General features: G+C 45.5%; 1 protein-coding gene across 1 annotated transcript in view; it reads left to right on the plus strand.

Moving 5' to 3' along the window:
* The first annotated feature begins 6,313 nt into the window (after positions 1 to 6,313).
* Positions 6,314 to 21,365, plus strand: part of LOC138288560 (uncharacterized) — a 91,033-nt gene continuing 75,981 nt past the window's right edge. The window contains exon 1 of the mRNA XM_069230079.1: positions 6,314 to 6,357. The gene's annotated coding sequence lies outside the window, so the exon portion shown is untranslated. The remainder of the gene's footprint in view (positions 6,358 to 21,365) is intronic.

The following is a 21,365-nucleotide window of genomic DNA, read 5'->3' on the forward strand; positions in this document are numbered from 1 at the left end:
CCTCAGCCTATCCCAAGCACACCTTCAGACCAGCATGCACACACGTCAACACACAAGGGAAGCTCTGGCAAACATAAGCACCACACATCCCACAGGCACTCACGCAAGCATCACACACATGCAGACACACCAACATCCACTGCCTCCACTGTGTCCCCCTCCTCCTTGTCTTACTCCTCCCTCCCAGTCTCGTCTACACTCACACCTGCATGCACTACATCTACAGCCAGTACTTCCATCACCAGCACACCCACCACCACACCCCACTCACGTGCAGTCACCACCCCCACTGCCATTCACACGTCTCCCGTGTCCTCTCCCAGTGCGTCTGTGACGCCACCTCCCAAGATACACAAACGCAGGCACACACCCACCCAACAGCCATCCACCTCTCGACAGCCTCCAGCGCATGCACCTTCACCCAAAAGTCACCAAACGAACATCTCGTACAACCTCAACCTCTTCCTCCACTCCCAAACCCCTTCCAGCTACCTGTCCCAGTGTTTCCCAAAAACTTTTCCAGTCCAACCTTGACCTCTTTCCCTCACCTCCCCCACCCCGTCCGTCTCGTGGGGCCCGACTCTCCAGGTCCCAACCTAGCACCTCAGCCACAACATCTCCGGGACCAGTGATGCCTGTAGTCACCGGAATCTGGAGTGCACCGGCCACCAGTGCAGCCAGTGTGGCACGGAGCCACAGCACGGACAGTCCCCCTCCTGTCAAGCATCAAAAGTTGGCCAGTGCCGGCGGGAGAGGGGGAAGACTCCAGCCACCAAAGCCGCTCCCAGGGGTACAGTTGGGAGTGAGGAGTCAGCTGCGACACCTTCCAAGGTGGGGAAGGGCCACAAGAAAGTCAGCAAGTCTGGGAAGAGCAGCACGGCAGAGAAGACCACCATCATCCCCGCTGCCCAGGAGGCCACCGCCACCAGCCCTGCTGCCCAGGAGGCCACCGCCATCATCCCCGCTGCCCAGGAGGCCACCAGCCCAGCTGCCCAGGAGGCCACCGCCACCAGCCCTGCTGCCCAGGAGACCAACGCCAGCACCAGCCCTGCTGCCCAGGAGGCCTCCGCCAGCACCAGCCCCGCTGGGCCAGACAGGACTGCCAGCACCAGCCTCGCTGGGCCAGACAGGACCGCCAGCACCAGCCCCGCTGGGCAGCTGAGTCACTGCAAAGGACCCCGCCGCCACAAGCACCGCTGAACAGGGCACCACCGCCACAAGCACCGCTGAACAGGGCACCGCCGCCACAAGCACTGCTGGCCCATGAGTGCCAAGGGCACTGACGCTACTGAGTCCGTCACGAGCAGGATGAAGCACTCTGGGGACAAAGCCCCCTCCAGAACCAGTGGAGTATCACATCCACTACCTCTGTTCTTGGCAGGATGAAGCACTCTGGGCACAAAGCCCCCTCCAGAACCAGTGGAGAAAGGCATCCACTTGAGAGACTGTGGCTTTGCACTCCCCAGGATGGAACAGTGGGCAACCCACCCACTGTAGAGACTTGAGAGACTGTGGCTTTGCACTCCCCAGGATGGTACAGTGGGCAAACCACCCACTGTAGAGACTAGAGAGACTGTGGCTTTGCACTCCCCAGGATGGAACAGTGGGCAACCCACCCACTGTAGAGACTTGAGAGACTGTGGCTTTGTACTCCCCAGGATTGAACATTGGGCAACCCACCCACTGTAGAGACTTGAGAGACTGTGGCTTTGCACTCTCAAGGATGGAACAGTGGGCAAACCAACTACTGTAGAGACTTGAGAGACTGTGGTTTTGCACTCCCCCAGGATGGAACAGTGGGCAAACCACCCACTGTAGAGACTTGAGAGACTGTGGCTTTGCATTCCCCAGGATGGAACAGTGGGCATGTGGCCCCCTCGTGGATTTGGCGTTGTGGCCTCAACCGGCTGAGGTGCCGCCCCTTTCCCTTCCCCCCGAGGTGCCTGTTTTATTGCTATCTGATGCCCCTGCAGTGTTCTCTCCGTCATGTTCGGGGATTGAGTGTGGGCCTCGTCCATACCGTGTGGGCCCAGTGTTCCACGGACTTCAATGGAGCACTACCTGGACTACTATTCTTGGTGTATATTTTGTTTATAGTGTATATATATATATTTTTTTGCGTACTGGATTTTAATATATTACAAAGGTTACACTCATTTTCTTTGGTCTTTGCAATCTTCCAGGGGGGGTTGCGGTGTGTAACTGAAATGTGTCATGCTGTATTAGTGTGTGTGTTGTCATGGGTGAGGGTGGGGGTGTTGCGTATTGCGTGTGTGTGTCCCTGTTTTTTCCCTCCTTCCTCCCCTCGTAGGTGCAGTACTCACCGTGGTCTTCGCCGCAGGCGTTCGTGCTCCTGGTAGAGGAGCAAGAAGATAAGGGCTGGCAGGATCTGGAGCTCGGGTTTCATGGCGTCCTGATTCCTCGTGGGGTGTGTAGAGGTGAGCATTTTCCCTTCGAAGTCCTGTTTCCGCTGTGTTTTTGTCCGCGGTGAATCCGCCCCGGAAAAGGTGGCGGATTAGTAGGTTGTGATACTGTGGGCGGTACATTGTCCTCCGCCTGTCTGTTGGCGGTGACCGCCAAGCTGTTTGTTTGTACCGCCGTGGTGGTCTGAGTGTTAAAGTGGCTGTCTTTGTTGGCGGTTTCCGCCACGGTCGTGATTCCATTTCTTTTTCCGCCTGCCTGTTTGCGGTTTTACCGCTGCTTTAACACCGACTGCCAGGGTTGTAATGACCACCTATGTGTCGAAGGAAGTGAAGTCATGCCGATCAAACCTACATTTGGTTTGTGTTACTGAGTAACAATGTAAATTAGTCAAGGCAGAATGACAGAATTTACATATTTATGATTTTGAATTAAATGATTAATCAATATGTTTGAAAAGGACAGAAATGAGAAAAGAATCAAGGAGCTTTCTGGCTACGAAGACTGTGCACACATAGAATTCTGAAATAGGGATCTCTTGGATACCACTCTACACAAAAGAGATAATGATTTTAAATATTTACAGGTCTGGAAATTGTTCTGGTAATCTACTGTATGTATACAGAAGCTGACTGAGTGGCGGGCAGTAAAACGTTTGGGATAGTGTTCTCCACTATATGGAAAAGACTGGGGCATTCTGGTCCCCAAGATTCATTACTGTGCCCCATGATCTTCAGTGAATCCTCAAGTGGAATGACATTTTTCTTAGGGACAAAAAATGCAACTATAAGGGAGCGCAGTGGAGGAGCAGGCGGGGTTGCAAGTCAAGGGTGAGGTGGGAGCAGCGTGTAGGGGAAGGTGGGGGAGCAAAAGAGGAGCTTGTGGAGGGGTTAAAAAAAAATACAGGACAGAGTAAGTCAAGGACAAGTTGGGGAGTGATACCGAGAGGATGGGATGGACAGGGCTGTGAGGGGAAAGCTGCACAAGGATAAGAGATCAAGAAAACATACATCCCATGGAAAGGTTGGTAAAGGATGGTAAAGATGATATTCTTAAGCGGAGGAACAAACACAAGAAGAAGGAAAGACATTGAATTACATGCAAGCAAATGATATTGCCAACCAAAGGTAAAGCATGGGCGGACCCATAGCTCACTGTAAATATTAGTATTGTCCTCAGTCTTCTAAAACAGACAGTGAATCCTGCATTACTGTGGCCCTTTTGATATGCCTTATTGCCTGTGGTTTTGCAAGTGTACCACTGGCCCCAATGCAAGCAAAGAAAATAAGCTCAACTGTTCCCACTTGAGAAGTAAAAGACAAATAATTGGATGCAGTGGATCACTTCGTCCTCTGGGCACAGGTGGCACTGCACTTGATGTACTAATGATACTATCCAGGCCCTGTTTTTTGGACAGGGTTTTGCCTCCCTGAAAATCTCACTCCAAGAAGTTAAAAGCTATGGGGGAAACGCTAGATATTTAATAGTCAGGAGGCTCAGTTATATATAAGGTCCTTCTTGAATTGTTTTTTTTTTTTTAAATGTATTTAAAGCGTTTCAAATAATACAACAAGGAAAAGACAAAGAAAGAGTTGAAGGTGAAATTAGGGAGGAGGGAGCATACATGGACCAGACATTTTCAGTTTTTTTATAGCATAGACATCAATAGTTTTCATTGGAAACATTCTTTTTAAGGCAGATCATTATACCTGGTAATGAGACAGGCCCTTCTTGAATTGTGATTGGCTCCACTTTGCCCCATGGCATCAACCATGTCACAGTGTTGATTCTCGGTATTGAAGTATTGCTAGCGACCCTGGCCATGTATATTACATTATGGTTCTGATGGCTAGATGAACATGCATTTTGATACAATAATGCAACAAAAAATACCATATCTAGTTACTGAAGGTTATGAAATGTTTGCAAAAAATCAGTGATCGTGGACCCTGCCAGACTATGATCAGTACTCTATAAAATGGAGGGATTACAATCCTTCATAAATGAATTTACTTTGTCACAAGCCTGTATCGTTTACTGTTTGGGATCCCATAACAGCCAAGTATCCTGGGTTCATGTGTGACTGGTGAGATCAGTCCTGTTATTTTTCTTAGAATTCTGGGACTTACAGTTTTATTTAACCCAATAGAAAACTGTGAAACTTGGCATCTGTGTGAGCCTATGGGTCCAAATACCTAAATGAATACAGACCAAATCAAGAGCAATGGCAATTGACAGTGTAGCTCATAATCCTCAAATGAAGGGGCCAGCATCTCGAAATGTGAAGTGTGTGTTCTCTGGCTCCAGTATATTAGCCTATATTATGTGCTCAGATGTAGTGGTGCTGGACAACTGATGGTTGGCCAAAGTGTGGCTTAGTACTAATGTTACCTGATGGCTACCTGCCACAAAGGGTAACATATTGCAGTTTAGTTCTCTTTCTACAGAATACGGGCCATTGTAATCTAGAAATCTTCATTTTATGACAATTGATGGGAATAAGGACAACTTTTAGAACGAAGTGGGTTGGGAATAAAAGCACAGCAGTGGAAAGTGGTGTCACTGCTGACATCCATATATCTTGTGGCTTTATTTAGTTCCTGTTTCCCTTCGCAACGTCCCCCCCCACCCCCAGTGCTTGAAATGGAAATGGAAAAATGTAAGTGCAGGTACTCTGTGCCAGAGTACCTGCTTGTTTCCGAGAAGTGCCGGTACTCTGCAATTGAAAGTATTACGTTTTTCTTGAGATGTGCCGGTACTCTCCCTTTCAAAATAGAAAAGTGCCGGTACTCAGTACCGGACAGTACCGGCCCATTTAAAGCACTGCCCCCACCCATCAAAAAAATCCTTCCCTCCCCAACGTCAACATCATGAAGCTGAGGGACAGTCACGTATGAGCATCTAAGACTAAGGAACACACGAGTTATACAGTGGATCTCAGTAGACAACCATCACTTCACGAGCAAAAGTGTTTTCATTGTCTGTGTGCATGTTTTTACATACCCATCACATTCAGAGACGTTTTAAGAGCAAAGTGGGCTCTGGACCTGGGCCCCAGCTTTTCATGGGACACTCTGATAGAGCCGCTCTGTTTTGCAGAGCGTCTTGCCAGAAGAGCTAGAATAATTCTTAAACAGATTGTTTTAAATACCAGTTTCCTTCAATGTATTTTAATGTGGGTGATGTGTAAGAGTATATCGACATTTTGCAGAGAAATGTTGTGTTTACTTTTTATGCAATATCCATTAAAAAAAATGTTTATGTAAGATACGAATAGTACCTCACATATGAGAAACGGAAGGGTGTCACATGGATTATTTGCGTTAACATCAGTGAACCACTGCTGTGTTACAATACTGAAAACACGTCAGTATCTTTGAATATTAGATGTAAACACATTTAGAATTTGGAAGAGTGCTGTGCGATGTCAGTGACCTGGCCAAACAGGGTACGACAGAGCTGAAATTGAACCATAAATTCAAACCTGTTTTGAACAAGGCCCCGCAAATGGATTTTGGCCGGGGCCCCCAACATCCTTACGAATTCCCTGATCAATTTCACTGTGCCCTCTGGCGTTGGTGTGCTGAAGCCGAAAAATCATTTACTCCTCGGAAAATATACGCGCGCCGACGCTCGGTGCTCTTAGAGGTCCACGCCGGTGGTTCTACTGCAGATATCACAAAAACATTGGGAAAAAAAAGAAAGAAAGCCTAGCTCGAACTTCGTGGGTGCCAGGCAAAAGGGCAGAATTTCAAAGCCTTGTACGGGTAACCAGGCAACAAGGCACGGCCTCAAACTCAGAAGACAGAAACACTAGCGACGACCGGCGGGTTAGCGGAGCGGCTCTCTCCGCTCCAGCTGTGAGGGGAGACCGTCGCTCAGGTGACCGAGGGCACCGACCATTCCCACCCCGGGACACAGAAAGCGCCCTTCAAGGTACCTGTTTTATGCGTACGTCTGTATTTTCCGAGCACCTCAAACAGAAATGTTCTGCGGACATTGAATACGGAAATTGTACCCTCACCCTGTGCAATTTTTGCGTTCTCGTGGATAACGAGCTAAGGAAAGATATAAAGGAATGTACGATACATGCCCGGAATGCATGACCTACTTGCTCCGGGGCCTGCCGCGGAGTCTGTGTTGGGGAGAAAGGGAGTGGGGCTTGAATCCTGCAAGACCGGCTCCTGGTGGAACAGAAGCGCAACAAGTGTCCATGTGAAGCAACCCGCTCTCCTTCCCTTTCACTCAGTAGCTGAAGTTTAACTTTCGCCTCAGATTTGAGTGGTCGTCCGGTCCTGGTTACTCTTGCGCTGGATTGTCATTGTACAACACTTTGAGTGGTGAAGTGTGTGTTGTAGTGTGGTGAAGGAAGAATCTCGGTCTTGTGCGTGATAAGCGTGCGCAGCCCATGCCGTGGGCTTTGTACTGCATACCGACACTTGCAGTTTTGCTGTTCACATTATGCATACATATTTTAAGGGTACCTTTCATGCTGCCACACTACCCCGCCCACCCCTTTGGGTCGCTTCCAATTTTGGCGTAGCCTAGGTGTTTACCAATGTATTTAATCACCATCCAAAGGGTAAACTAAGTGTTATTCTCGCAGTCAGGTGTTGTGTCTGGTCAATTTTTAGTGATTGTGCCTCTGGTTTACCAAAGGACTTTACCAATTTTGTGCCTACGGTCTGTGCGTAGGACAGACCCGCAAAAGTAGGGCAGTCACACAGACAAAGGAACAATTGGATACCAAAGCTCAAAATATATTTATTCAAAATAGAAGTATCCCAGATAGCCAAGCAAACGAGGAGCAATACTTCTGAGTAATCAGTGGTAAGGTATGACAGCAAGTAGATTGTGTGTCCCTGAAGTAGGCATTCAAACATATCGGATAGCCCTTTCGATTCTTGTCTGACCTGGAATTGTATGCCTTGTGCTTCTGCATGTAGGGTTACAAACTTTGGTTAAAGCAAAGGTTGGAATTTATAACCCTCCACCATCTGTGAAAAAGACAAAAGACATCTATAGGTACATACACACATACATTTAGTTGTGTTTTTCACTTGACACTTATTATCACAGTTGTACAGTATCATGCTCAACTTAGTGGCGCTTACTTGGCACACTAATTACAAAAACCAAGTTTATTATTCCTTTGTGGTGAAAGGAGCGGGGCATAGTGGATGACAGGCTTGGAGGGGAGTGCACAGAGCACTTCCCTCAGAGTGCATGTGTGTTTGGCCGGCCAAACACACATGCGCTGTAGGCTCTCTCAAGCCCAGCAACACAGTTGCCGGGCTGGAGAGAGCCTGCACAGGCTCCCATTCTTCCTGGGAGCACCCATGGAGGGTGCTCCCAGCGAATCCTGACGCTGCTCAGAGCAGCGTCAGGATTGGCGCAGGGCAGGCTGGGAGCCTGTGCTTGCAGTGCCAGCGAGACGGAGGAGAGGAGCCGTGCAGCGAGGAGCAAGGTACGTTTTTATTTTATTTTTTCAACCCGCGCACCGCCCCCCTCCTAATTAACGGTGCGCCCGCGACTGCTGGCAAGCTGGATCTTGTGGTTAGTCCACTTGTTGCAGAGATCAGAGCCTAATTTCCTGGTCACGTTTTATGCGGTCTGAGATAACCCAGAATATTAATGAAAACTGCATGTAAGTTACAGGCTAAAGGTTCAAATCCTAAAAAGATAGTGCATGTATTTCAATATTTGTTGCAGAGATTCCCTCGTAACCTGCTGAGCATTGGTTTCAAACCTGTTGACTAGTTGTTTGGGGTTTGTGTCTGCTATAATCATATGTATTTAAATAGCAAGCCATATGTTTGAATTGTCGCAGAGCTATCTCAAACGTTCATTCTTCTGAGAAAGGAGAAAATATTTATACTTCTGATTTGTACAGTAATTAGCCTGTCTTACTAAAAGCCGAAAGTAACTTGCTTTATGTAATGACTAGTATAATTGTACACATACACCAGCATACTGCACATATAGTACATCGCATTACAGATGTGCGTTGAATATGTATGTTTTTTTTCTTTTCTATATTGAAAACAAATGCAATACACTTGATTTCTATCTTTGTTCTACAGGAATCATGTCATGCATTCTTCAGTTTTTTTCTTGAAATTTGTTTGGTTTCTAGATAGTTTAAGATTAAAATTTCATAGGCTTTACCTCCTAGTTAACTTAGCTGTAGGTCGAATGTCTTTGTTTCCTTTGATAGTGATGTAGTAGACATTTTAGTGTTGTCCCTCGTGTCACAGTGATCATCTGTGTGACATTTTATGCATTATGTTAACCAAAGTACTAATAGTTTAGTTGTAAAGTGTTGCACTTAGAAGCCAAATTAGTGTGCATTCACTCTAGACTAGCTAATGAAACCCATGTGGCATAGAGATTAAATTTCATGTTTGAAGAATTCATTTCTCCTTATGTTATATTTTAGAGTAGTGGTTTCCAACCTTTTGACTTCTTTGGACCCCCACTTTACCATTACTGGAAGCCAGGGACCCCACTTAGTCATTATTGGAATCCGGGGACCGCCCCCCACTGAGTCATTACTAGAAGCCTAGACCTCACCCTAAACATTGTCTATGATTTGAAAAGCAAAACAATACACAAAAAATAATGAAACAAGCATTCATCATACACATGTAGCACAATTTATTTAATTTTCAAACAAATATAAATAAAATTACATATTTTTATTTTCTTAATATGAAGGTTGGAGCTTTTCTAACTTCAATTGAAGCCACACATCATCCATACTTTATTCTGTTTGTTGCACCTGCACTGCCCACATGAATCAATCTGAGGATAATAATTTAATTTTTATCCTTTAGTATGTTTTAAAATGTTCAATTGTAAATGTAGCTATTTTATTTATATACACTTTATTAATCTGTTAATAGTATATAATTTTCTAAGCTGTCGCTGAACCCCTGAGGATACTTGGCGGACCCCCAGGGGTCCCCGGACCACAGATTGGGAACCAGTGTTTTAAAGTGTAAACTAATGGTCTGCATGAAAACAATAATAGATTTCTGATGAGAAATGTTTTAACTCTGAATGCACAGGTAGAGAAATGTAATTCTTTTATTTGCATGGTTTGATGTGCCGTTTAATTAATTGGCATTAGCCTAAGTGAGGCCTGTTAGGTTTGTAATCCTGACTGTGCTAAAAATGTCTAGTCATCTTGCTAACATGAACCTTTCTTTCAGGTTTTGTTCTCATGAGAATACTAGCTGGGTAATAGATGCCTATTGTTGTTTACATAGTGAGCCTGGGAAATTTTCCTTGAGTACAGAACTTTCAGGACTGTGGACTGGTACAGGATGCAATTATTGCAATCTTGTACAGAAGAGTTCAGATGGACTCCGTTCTCATGATAAACCGGAGAATCTTCACTAATGTTTCAGTTTGAATCACATGATCATTTTCTATTCGATGTTACACCTTCAGCGTCATGTGGAATGATGTACTGACAAATTATCTTGCCCTATGAACTTTAAAATGCCATTCTCCAGATGGATTTGTGGCACTCTTCATCTCGCATTTTTCCTCAAGCATTCAATCAATCAATAAAAAATGTATAGAGCGTGCTACTCACCCGTGAGGGTCTCAAGGCGCTGGGGGGGGGGAGAGAGGAGGGTTACTGTTCTAACAGCCACGTCTTGAGGTTTTTTCTGAAGAGCAGGAGGTCCTGGGTCTTGCGGATGTTGGTGGGGAGGGAGTTCCAGGCCTTGGGGGCGAGGTAGGAGAAGGATCTGCCTCTGGTGGTGGCGCGTTGGATGCGGGGGACTGTGGCGAGTGCGAGGTAGGCCGGAGGTGGCGAGTGGGACTGTGGAAGTTCACTCTTTCGTTGAGGTAGGTTGGTCCGGTGTTGTGGAGGGATTTGTGTGCGTGGATGAGGATGTTGAAGGTGATCCTCTTGTCGATAGGAAGCCAGTGAAGGGATCTGAGGTGTGACAAGATGTGTTCATGGCGAGGGAGGTCCAGGATGAGGCGGGCGGCTGGGTTCTGGATTCTCTGGAGTTTGCGTTTGAGTTTGAGTGTGGTGCCGGCGTAGAGGGCGTTCCCGTAGTCCAGCCTGCTGCTGATGAGTGCGTGGGTGACGGTCTTTCTGGTCTCTATGGGAATCCATTTGAAGGTTTTTCACAGCATGCAGAGTGTGTTGAAACAGGACGAGATGATAGCGTTAATTTGCTGGGTCATGGAGAGGGAGGGGTCCAGGATGATGCCGAGGTTGCATGCGTGGTTTGTAGGGGTAGGTGGGGGGCCTAGGGCGGTGGGCCACCAGGAGTAGTCCCATATGGTTTTGTTGGGGCCGAAAATGCTGATTTCGGTTTTGTTGGAGTTGAGCTTGAGGTGGTTTGCTGTCATCCATGTGGCGGTGTCAAGGAGTGCAGCGTGGAGGTTGGTTTTGGCGGTTGCAGGGTTACGGGTGAGGGAGATGATGAGCTGGGGGTCGTTGGTGCAGGATATGATGGTGATTCCGTGTGGTCGGAGAATGTTGGCGAGCGGGGTCATGTAAATGTTGAAAAGGGTAGGGCTGAGGGAGGACCCTTGGAGGACTCTGCAGATGATTTTGGTGGCTGTGGAGTGGAAGGGAGTGAGGTGGAAATTTTGGGTTCTTTCGGTAAGGAAGGAGGTGAGCCAGTCTAGTGCTTTGTGTCGAATCCCTGCGTTGTGGAGGCGTGTGCGGAGTGTATGATGGCAGACAGTGTCAAAGGCAGAGGAGAGGTCCAGGAGGATGAGTGCGACGGTCTCGCCCTTGTCGACTCTGGTTCTGATGTCGTCAGTACATGCGATGAGGGCGGTCTCAGTGCTGTGGTTCTTGCGGAACCCAGACTGGGAGGGGTTGAGTGTGTTGTTTTCCTCAAGGAAGTGGGACAGGCGGGTGTTCACTAGTTTCTCAGCGACCTTGGCGGGGAAGGGGAGGAGAGAGATAGGGCGGTAGTTGGTGAGGTCGTCGGGGTCAGCTTTGCTTTTTCAGGAGTGCAGTGATTTCTGCATGCTTCCAGAGGCCTGGGAAGGTGGCAGTGTCGAAAGAGCTGTTGATTATGTCGCGAAGCTTGGGGGCGATCGTTGGGCTGGCTTTGTTGTAAATGCGGTGGGGGCAGGGGTCAGAGGGGGAGCCTGAGTGGATGGAATTGATCGTTTTTTCAGTTTCTTCGTCGGTGGTAGGGGCCCAGGTGATTAGTAGGTTGGGGGTGTGTGTGGAGGGTCTACGTTGGTCGAGTTGGAGGTGTGTGTGGCAGGTGTGTGTGGTTTGAAACTGTTGTGTATGTCTAAGATTTTGTGGTGGAAATGGTTTGAGAGGGAGTCGCAGAGGAGTTGTGTGTGCGTGGGGTCTATGTTGCTGGCTTTGGGTTTGGAGAGCTCTTTGATGATGGTAAAGAGTTCTTTGCTGATGTGAGAGTTACTGTCTATGCGTTCCTTGTAGTATGCTCTTTTGGTGGTGCGTATGAGTTGGTGGTGATTGCGAATCGAGGTTTTGAGGGTGGAGAAGTTGGTGGTAGAGGGTTCCTGTCGCCAAGCTTTCTCTGCTTTGCAGCATTTATGCTTGGAGTCTTGGAGTTCAGTGGTGTACCAAGGGGCGCTCTTGATGTTGCAGGTGGTGATGTTTCTTCTGAGGGGGGCGAGTGAGTCTGCGCAGGTTGTGATCCATTGTGCGAGGTTGTGAGCAGCAATGTTGGGGTCATTGGTATGGGCGGGTTCTGTGCAAGTTGGGAGTTCAGGTGTTCTGTGGGGATCTTGTCTCACATGCGGTAGGGTGTGGTGTGTTGGTGGTGGTGTGTGGGAGGTTTGGAGAAGGAGAAGTGGATGCAATGGTGGTCAATCCAGTGAAGTTCGGTGGTGTGAGTGTAGGTTATGTCGTTGCTCGAGGTGAAGATTGAGTTGAGTGTGTGTCCTGCTGAGTGGGTGGGTGCTGTGACCACTTGTTTGAGTCCGAGGTTCGTGTGGTTATCTAAAAGGGATGAGGAGTTGTGGTCGTGTGGGTTCTCCAGGTGAAAGTTAAAGTCACGAGGAGGATGTAGTCTGGGGAGGTGAGGGCGTGAGGGCTAATGGTGTCAGCGATGGCGTCACAGAAGGGGTGCGAGGCCCTGGTGGTCTGTATATGAGTGTTCCTCTGAGGGGGGTGTTGTTGTTTATGTGAATTAGGAAGTGCATGTATTCTGCGCTGTCTAGGGTGTTGTGTGTGTTGGTGGTGACCTTAATGGTGTCTTTGTGCATAATGGCGATGCCACCTCCTGGTTTGTTTAAGCGGTCTCTGCAATGGAGTTTGTACCGATCAGGGATGGCTGTGGCTATGTCTGGCTCAGATGAGTGGTTTGTCCAGGTTTCCGTGAGGAAGACGATGTCAGGTGAGTGTGATGTGGTAAGGTCCCAGAGTTCTATGGAATGCTTGTGTAAGGAGTGGGTGTTTAGGAGTATGCAGTTGAGGTGGTTGTGGGGGCTGTTGTTGTGGTGCATAGTGGTGTTGGTGTGAGGGGTTTTGGTGTTGCTGTGGGTTGTGGTGGTGTTGTGGAGTGTATTCGGGTTGTGGGTGTGGGGTCTGTTGGGATAGGCGGGGGCTGTGTGGGAGTCTGCTGCGTTGAAGTTGTGGTGTTTGTTGTGGCGAGCATTTGGGTTGGTGTGGGGCGCGGGTGTTTCTGGTGTTAATGGGGGAGCAGGAGAACCAGCAGGCATAGCAGGTGAAAGGTACCTGTGTGTGTGTGTGGGGTTGGCTTGGGTGCAGGTGGGGCGTGGTCCTGGGTTGAGGGAGTGGAGTGTGGTTGTAGAGTAATGTTGTCTGGGGGGGGTCTGGGTTACGGGGACCAGGCGGACGGGCGCAGACAGGCTTGCCTCTGGTGTGCCTCCTGCACGCCAGCGGCGCGGCCGTGCAGCGGCTGCCATTAAGAGGGTGGGGTGGGAGTGTGGAGCAGCTGGGAGGAAGGAGGGAGGGCCAATGGGTGTGTGCGGGGGGCGGGGCAGCAGGGGAGGCAGCGGCAGGGGAGGCAGCGGCAGGGGAAGAGAGACCGTCCGGAGCCGGTGCAGGGAAAACGGGCGGTGAGAACAGACAAGAGCTAAAACGGGGGGGGACAGGTGGGCAGAGACACGCTGAACAACACGGCAACAACTAACGGTAAAAACTAAAGGCAAAAACTAACGGCAGAAATCACAGAAACAGATTAAGGTAAACACAGAAGGAATTAATCGGGGAAGGGAAACACGGCAAAAACTAATGGCAATATAAATCACAGAAGCAGATTATGGCAAACACAGAAGGAATTAATCGGGGAAGGGAAACACGGCAAAAACTAACGGCAATATAAAAACACAGAAGTAGATTATGGCAAACACAGAAGGAATTACTCATGCGAGGGCAGCAGGAGAAGCCTACCACTAGGCACCAGGAATGAGGCGCAGGCGGGTGCCTGCGGGTGGAGAAGGGCCTCGAACTGCTGTCCAGACAGCAGTCAAATAGTATCATGCATTCTCTTCTCCTTTCTCCAGACCCCATTGAGGCAGATCTTTTTGCCTATCCTTAGATGTTGAACCTCTTGGACTTTTGAGAGGTACAGCCCTCTCTACCCTTGCTCCTCTGAAATGCTTTGCTGAGACTTAGAGATTTTAATTCTTCCCTGAGAAGAAGACTCTTGACCAAGCTCCTGAAATGCTGACACCTTTCCCTTTTTACTTAACTTTTCCCCTTTTTAGTTACTGCCTGTTATCCAAGATTTCCTTTTTCTGAATTCCTTTTGTCCTTTTTGTCTTTTACCTGCATGTGTTCAGCCTACCACATGTTAATCCCTGATTGGCTAATCCGTAGGGTTTCCAAACTATCTGCAGCTAGATGATTTAAATTGCTTTAATTCTTATTAAAACTGATAAGCTCTTATTTTCTGTACATCAGGTATTTCTGATGATGTTCTGCATTATGTTTGTTGAGTGTCTAGTTTTATTAATCTTAATTCGCCTAAAGTTATCTCGTTGCTTTGGGCAACCTTTGGTGATACTTTATCTTTATAACTTTGTGTTGAGAATTGTCTGCATGACTTTGGGTTTGAGCTTCTAGTAAACCCCTTAACATTTTCCTTGTGTGGTTACATTGGTCACACTGTGTAGTTGAATTAGTCTGTATTGACATTTTAGAGATTCGTCACCAACACTCTTATGCTGGGCCCAAAGAGTCACTGCCCTCGTCAAGCATTGATTCCTCCACAGGAAGAAATGTGTCAACAATAGTCTGTTAAATAAGGGTATAAACAGAGGTGATCTCCAGTTGTGCTGAGTTCACAAATCTACTCCACAACACAACACTGACAAAGGCATTCCTAATTAAAGTTAAAGGAATTAAATTAAAAAAGAAGCAACTAATCTGTTCTGTGGCACACAGCGTGTTTGATGTCAACAGGGATAGAATAAAAGTTGTTTAAGAGAGGTGAAATCCGTGGACCAAATTCAGCAATACAAATCAGCCAGGCAGAGTTTGAGCACACAATGACAATTGTTCTCTTCCCTAAATCTGTATTTACTTGCACAACCAATATACCGCCCCCAACCAGTGGTAAACATCAAGAAGAGAGAATTGACAGGAATTATTAGGTCAGCCAAAACCAATTGAGGCAATGCAAACCTCACTCAAGAACTCAGAGCTTTAATGACCCAGTGTAAGAAATCAATGTGAGATGCAAAAAGAGAAGACACAGAGAACAATTCAGAGACTTGTACAAGTCTTGATTTCCTTGAGATGTGAAGACATTCTGTAAACACATTAACAGAATCGACTGCCCGAAATGTCCAGAAATGTAAATTCAACTGACCTGACCAAAAGGATTCCGTGATGCCTCCCACTCCGATCTTGAACTGTCAAGTCTTAGAATCGGGAGAAGTAATTCACTACATTAATACTCCACACCTTTCCCAGTGTCCTACTTACAAACAGCATGTTGGGCCACCTCTGTAAAGCTGGGAACATTCATAAAAGGAAGTGGAATGGACGGTGCACCATCAGTAATTTTTGTATATTTTTAGTGGTGATCTTTTTATTAGATCCTCGTTTTTGGGAGCTACTGCCTCTACTACTGTGACATTAGGACCCTTCTGTTCAGGATGGTCCGGATCTTTAGTCATATCAACCCCTAGCCTCTCTGGGTCAATTAAAGTGGCAATCCTCAAAAAGTTACTATTTTTCTTTCCAAGTGTTCTTTACTTTTTTTCAAATTTCCATATGCGAGAATCAAAAGTTGCATTTGTACTCTATTACCTTACGGGTGATGTAGCATCTTAGTAGGTGTAGCCTAGAATATTCTAGATACCCTAGAATAGTCCCTTGTATTTGACTGTGAAGCATTTCAGAAAGAGAGGAGATTAATATTAGATAGTGGAACTGTATCTCAAATGGATGACTGTGAACTTTTAAATTTGACATAAGGAAGGGTTATCTTCTTAATTATATTAATCAGTTTAATTTAATATGTTTGGAAGCTAAATGGCCAGAAGATAAAACCGAATGCTTTATTCTGTATAGGTCAGCAAGATGAATTAAAGTTAGATTATTTACAGATGAATAGGAGAGTAGATATGATCAGATTCTCAAAAATGTTATTGTACCATGATGAAGAAAGAAGATTTTCAAAAGACAGATTTACCAGAGTCCATGCATATAGGAACAGTAAGACCCTTTCTCACTAAAGAAGAGAGAAAATTGAAGAAGGAATAATCTCTATCTGTATTGTGGTTCCCCAAGACACTTTATGAGAGAGTGTCATCCAACCAGAACAGCGAGCCAAAGGCAACCAACCCTCCCCCTTGTGTCTCTTTATGTCATGCTCCCAGCCAAAGCACCTGCTGCTCCAAAGGTGTGACCAAGCGGGTCCAATGTTCACATATTATAGATGGAGGGGCACCAACGAAATTCAAGAAAATGTAAAGTCATCCAAGTACATTGCTCCAATGCAGCTGTTATTAACCTCAATATACCAAATGGAAACCAGCCAATGCGTTTCGTTCACCATACGTGAACTTCATCAGGGCTGTAAAATAAACATATATGGAGTGTACAATATTTTTTTTATACAGCATACACATGTTACCATTTTCAAATATATGTTAAAAACACCCACAGTAAACATCCCCATATTTTAAAAACAAAAATAGAAAAAACCCTACCCAAATATCACATCACAGCACTAAAATACATACAACTTGTTAAACAACGAAATATTGTAAACTGTGGGTCCCCTCTGAGTTGCTTATTCCATATATGTATTGTATTCAAGACCTAGGTGCAAGTCAATGGCTACTCAATTACTAAATGTAAAAAACGATGATCTAGCTTCATAGTTAAGGTTAGTGTTTTTTTGTGTTAACAGATAATTGGGGAAGGTCCAAAGTGATAGAAATCATATGTTAAATTATATCAGCCCTTAAAGACAGACTGGTTGATGCCAATTAATCCATTGCCTTCTCTTAATAATAGCGCATTATCAATTTATTTTAATTCCTTCAACAGATTATAACTACCTTTACCTTAAATTATTGCACCAGCATGAACCTTTGACAATTCTAAGCACAGCTCTGCAACATATTCTTGCAAGAACGCATTCACCCTGTCAAATAGAAGCACTCCAAGCCAAACATGTTAAAACCCCACTGTTACTGAAAAGTTGGCATCTAGTGGAAACATTAGTTGTAAACCACATTTCCTTTTAAGCAAAAATGATCATCAGTTTCCTGTTCAGTACTTTCTTCTTTGGAGGAGATAATTTGCATATTAGTAACCACCAGGTCTGTAACACCTTCCGACAAGCAGGATATGTCTGTTTCTGCAGCAGTATTTACATTGATTGTGGTCTGAGGCTTGCAAAGCATAGAGACTTGGGAGACATGGGTAACTGGTGTTCTCAAGGTAAACATGAAAAAGTCACAATTTTCTTTAGTTTTGGATGACTTCGGAGTATCAATTATAGGATCAACAAGAGTTTTTAAGTCTTTAGAAACTGGATTAACAACTGAAAATGCAGAGGTCCCACAAGCTAACTCTTTAGGGTGATCTTCAGACAAGACTGAGATTTCTGCATTGCAAGTGGTCTGTGGTGTATTCGTGGTGTCAGAAATGGTTTCTTTGCAAAGCGTTTCTTCTACAGGTAGTTGATCTTCAACTCTGTTAACACTGAAAGGTTGTTCTTTGGAAAGAAATAGAACTGGAGTCTCTTCAGAAATCACCTTTACATTGTTATCTACATTTTCAGCTCTAGCCTTTAAATTGATTATGGTTTCTTGCAATAAAACACTAAGTACAGTACTTATCATCAGATCTTCAAATACAAGATTCAAGTTAATGTCTTTAATTTTGGTGGGAGACATTACTTTCTTCAATACTTCTGTTTCAGAGTGCTGGTTTTCAGGAGTCTTTAATTTCAGAGACACAGCAGGTGGCATTGGTGTGTGGCTGGTTTTACATCAAGATCAGATACCGGTAGATCAAAGATCTGTTCTTCACTAACCGTTGAGCTGGAAACAGGAAAACAGTGGCAGGGAACATCAAGTCAGGATCAGTGGTTGAGGCTGCAACTATGTCCAGTTCTAGGAGAAGGCTATCTTTTCTTATGACATGCTGTTCAGTTTCAGATTGCTGGCTTTCTTCCTTGTCTGAAATCTCCACGGTTTACTTTGACACAGAAGAGATTTCTAGACTTTCTGAGAAGTCCATTACATTCTTATTAACTGCAGGTTTTTCTTCACGGTCTGAAAAATCCATTATTAATTCACTTGAAACAGGAACTGTCTCTTCATTATCTGAGAATTCTATGATATCGTTTGAAAGGGGAGGAGTATCCCCACAGTCTGAAATTTCTGGTGTGTGTGTCATTTGAACAGCACTATCTGCACGTTTGTTCACCTCAGGGCAGGAACCACTGTCATCACGAGATTCAGATTCTTCAACACTATTGCACAACTTGTCCTTAATCTCAAGTAAAGTCATATCTTGATTTCTTATGGTGCAGCTATTGGAGCCTACATCAGAACTGTATTCTTCCTTTGGCTTTATTTTTTCTGATAGAGGGGCTGAGACACGTCCTTCTGAAGACTCTGATTCATCCTTTGAACCAAGAGGTGTCAAATCTCTCAGAGATTTGAGATTCAGTCAAATGTACAGGGATATTCTCTGGAGAACTACAAGCTGAGAGAGAGTCTGAAGAAGAGGCTGATATATTTATAAGTGGAACTGTCTTTTGTCAGTCATTAATAGAAGGGGAAATCTGCTCTATAGTAGTCTTTGGAGAGGCACATGAAGTAGCATACTGTTCTTTGAGCCAAAGCTGTGATCATTTTCTTTTTTCAGGTTTTCAAATTGCCTTGCAGTAGTTTCCATCAGCTGCTTTTTCACTTCTCCTAACTTACAGATAAACAGAATGACTGGTTCTGGCAACAGTGAAATATGCATCAATGAAAGAGCCCACATGCAAGATTTATACGTAGTGTATGTTGCAACGTATTCATCATAGAAGTTCAATATCTGCATTTTAATCTGCCAGATCTACTCTTTTAGTGTGTGTATGTCCATGTCATTATCAAACCCACTCAGAATAGAAAAGGGTTTACAGAGCTTTTAGGGATTGAGACTGGTGTATTATCATCCAGTGTGGGAAGAGCACAAGCCTTTTGAGTTGAACTAAGGAACCCCACAGTCTTTACTGATCCCTTTGATACAGAGTCTATCCTGCTGACTTGAAAGCTCGGAGGGACTGGTAGGTCTTTACAAGAGTCAGCACAGCACTTAGGAATTGAGACTGATGAACTGTCATCCAATTTGGGAAGAGCACAAGCCATTTGAATTGAACTAAGGAATCCCACAGTCTTTACTGGTCCCTTAGATACAGGGTCTAGCCTGTTGATTTGAAAGCTCTGAATGACTGGTAGGTCTTTATAAGAGTCAGCACTGCACTTTGAATTCTGAGAAACTGACCTAGATGGGCTGAAGCATGCATCAGAAAACAAGGGGATCCCTAGGGTGGCTTCTTGGACAGTGTCAGGGTTCTTTGTTATAGCAGAGTCCTGGAAATGATCTTGGGATGTACTAGCATGAGGCAAGGAATTAACCAGTTTGTCTTGAGAGTAAATGTATTGTGCAGAGATAGTAAAAGCACTTTCACTGTTAGGAACATTCTCCCCTGTTTGAGGTAATAGAATCTCCAAAAACTCATTATTTCTTTGTAATTCTTCTACAGACAGGGATTGGGGGTCATAATCACAGATATGATAATAGTTGAACATTGATGGATCAGCAAGCCATGCAATGTAGTACTGAATCTTTGATTTTCTTTAACAAGTCTATCCTTTAAACTGAGGCCTTTTTAGAGGTCTTCTGAGGATGTATAGGTTTAGAAAGGGGTGTCTTAACATGATAGGAAAACATTTTAGGTCTGTGTGTGCCTTTACTGCCTGGGGAGCTTGACATTTTTGGTTTGTGCATTCTGTCACGGTTTCGGGCGGGTCTGATCAGGACTCTGGTTGGGGCACCCCTTGAGGACACAGAATATCCCAAAGAGGTAGTGTACTGGGCAGAAGAGCAGCTAAAGGCATACATGGGAAAGGACAGCTATGAAAAGGCACAGGAAAGCAAAAGCAGAGCAACCTTAGTGTGAACAAACAGGAAACTGATTACTAATTGACAAACACACTAGGGTTACCACTAAGGTTGTACACAGGGTAGAGCTCAGAACTTCCCACAGCAACAGGGAACGTCAATGCCTCTGTGCAGATTGCTCTTACAGATAGTCACCCCGCAAGCCCCATAGAAAGGAGGCAGCAGAAGTGATTCTGTTTATGGACCCTTAGAGCACAAACAAGGATTGTACTTACATACACAAGACAAGCCCTTGTGGGTCCAGCTGCAAACACAGTGGCAATTCCTGGAAAAACAGCAATAGCACACTGTCACTGTTAGGCACTAAAGACTACATATAACACTAGACAAAGGATGGGGGCTGGAATTGCCTCCTGGAAACCAGAAGCCAACCCCAGTACAAAGGAAAACACTTATACACAGGTGAAGACGGATAGTACACTTACCAGGCACAAATACCCAAGATGAAACGGATTTAGAAGGAACAAAGTAGGAGGCAGAGGCAGGAACTGGGAACAGGCTCAGGCTGAAGCAAAGACAGGAAAAGAACTGGGAAACATAGCACAAGCACTGGCTGGAACAAGCAGAAATAGGAATGGGAAACAGAGAGCAGGCTCTGGCTGGAACAAGCGAGAACAGGACTGGAATACAGGGAGTTGGAACAAGCAGGCAACAGGACTTTGGAAACAGAGAGCAGGTTCAGGCTGAAACAAGGCAGGAACAGGACTGAGAAACAGGGAGCAGGCTCTGGAAGAAACAAACATGAACAAGGATTCGAGACCGGGAGCAGACTCTGGCTGGAACAAGCAGGAACAGGGCAAAGAAATAGAAAGCAGGTTCAAGCTGAAACAGAACAGGAACAAGACTGGAACACCATCCGATAAAGGGTCTGGAACACAAAGGAATCGAACTCCAATGCACAACAATGAGCTTGAGAAAATGGCTGCTTATAAGCAGTTCCAGGCTGCAGCAAACCCCAGGTGGAATCACATGACTGGGCTGCATAGGAGAGGTCTCAGTTGTGTGTAGTTTCAGACACTCGCAAGTCCTGGAGAAGAGAATCCACAAAAAAGGAGCAACTGGACAATGTATAGCAGAATCCAGGCTTTCCTGGCTACCAGGCTGTTCATTATGGGATTTGAAGTACCAGGAAGCAAATGTAATTCTACAAAAGCATACCATATCGAAAAGGGAAACAAACGAGAGTCAGAAAAGGACTCTAGATGAGTGTTCAAGGTGATTCCCAGGCTACAGACAGTTCCTTTACAGCGCCCCCTAGAGATGGGACGACAGAGTCATAACAACAATAATATCATTGGTACATCGACCCCAA

This window comes from Pleurodeles waltl, chromosome 4_1, assembly GCF_031143425.1.
Source record: "Pleurodeles waltl isolate 20211129_DDA chromosome 4_1, aPleWal1.hap1.20221129, whole genome shotgun sequence".
Taxonomy (NCBI): Eukaryota; Metazoa; Chordata; class Amphibia; order Caudata; family Salamandridae; genus Pleurodeles; species Pleurodeles waltl.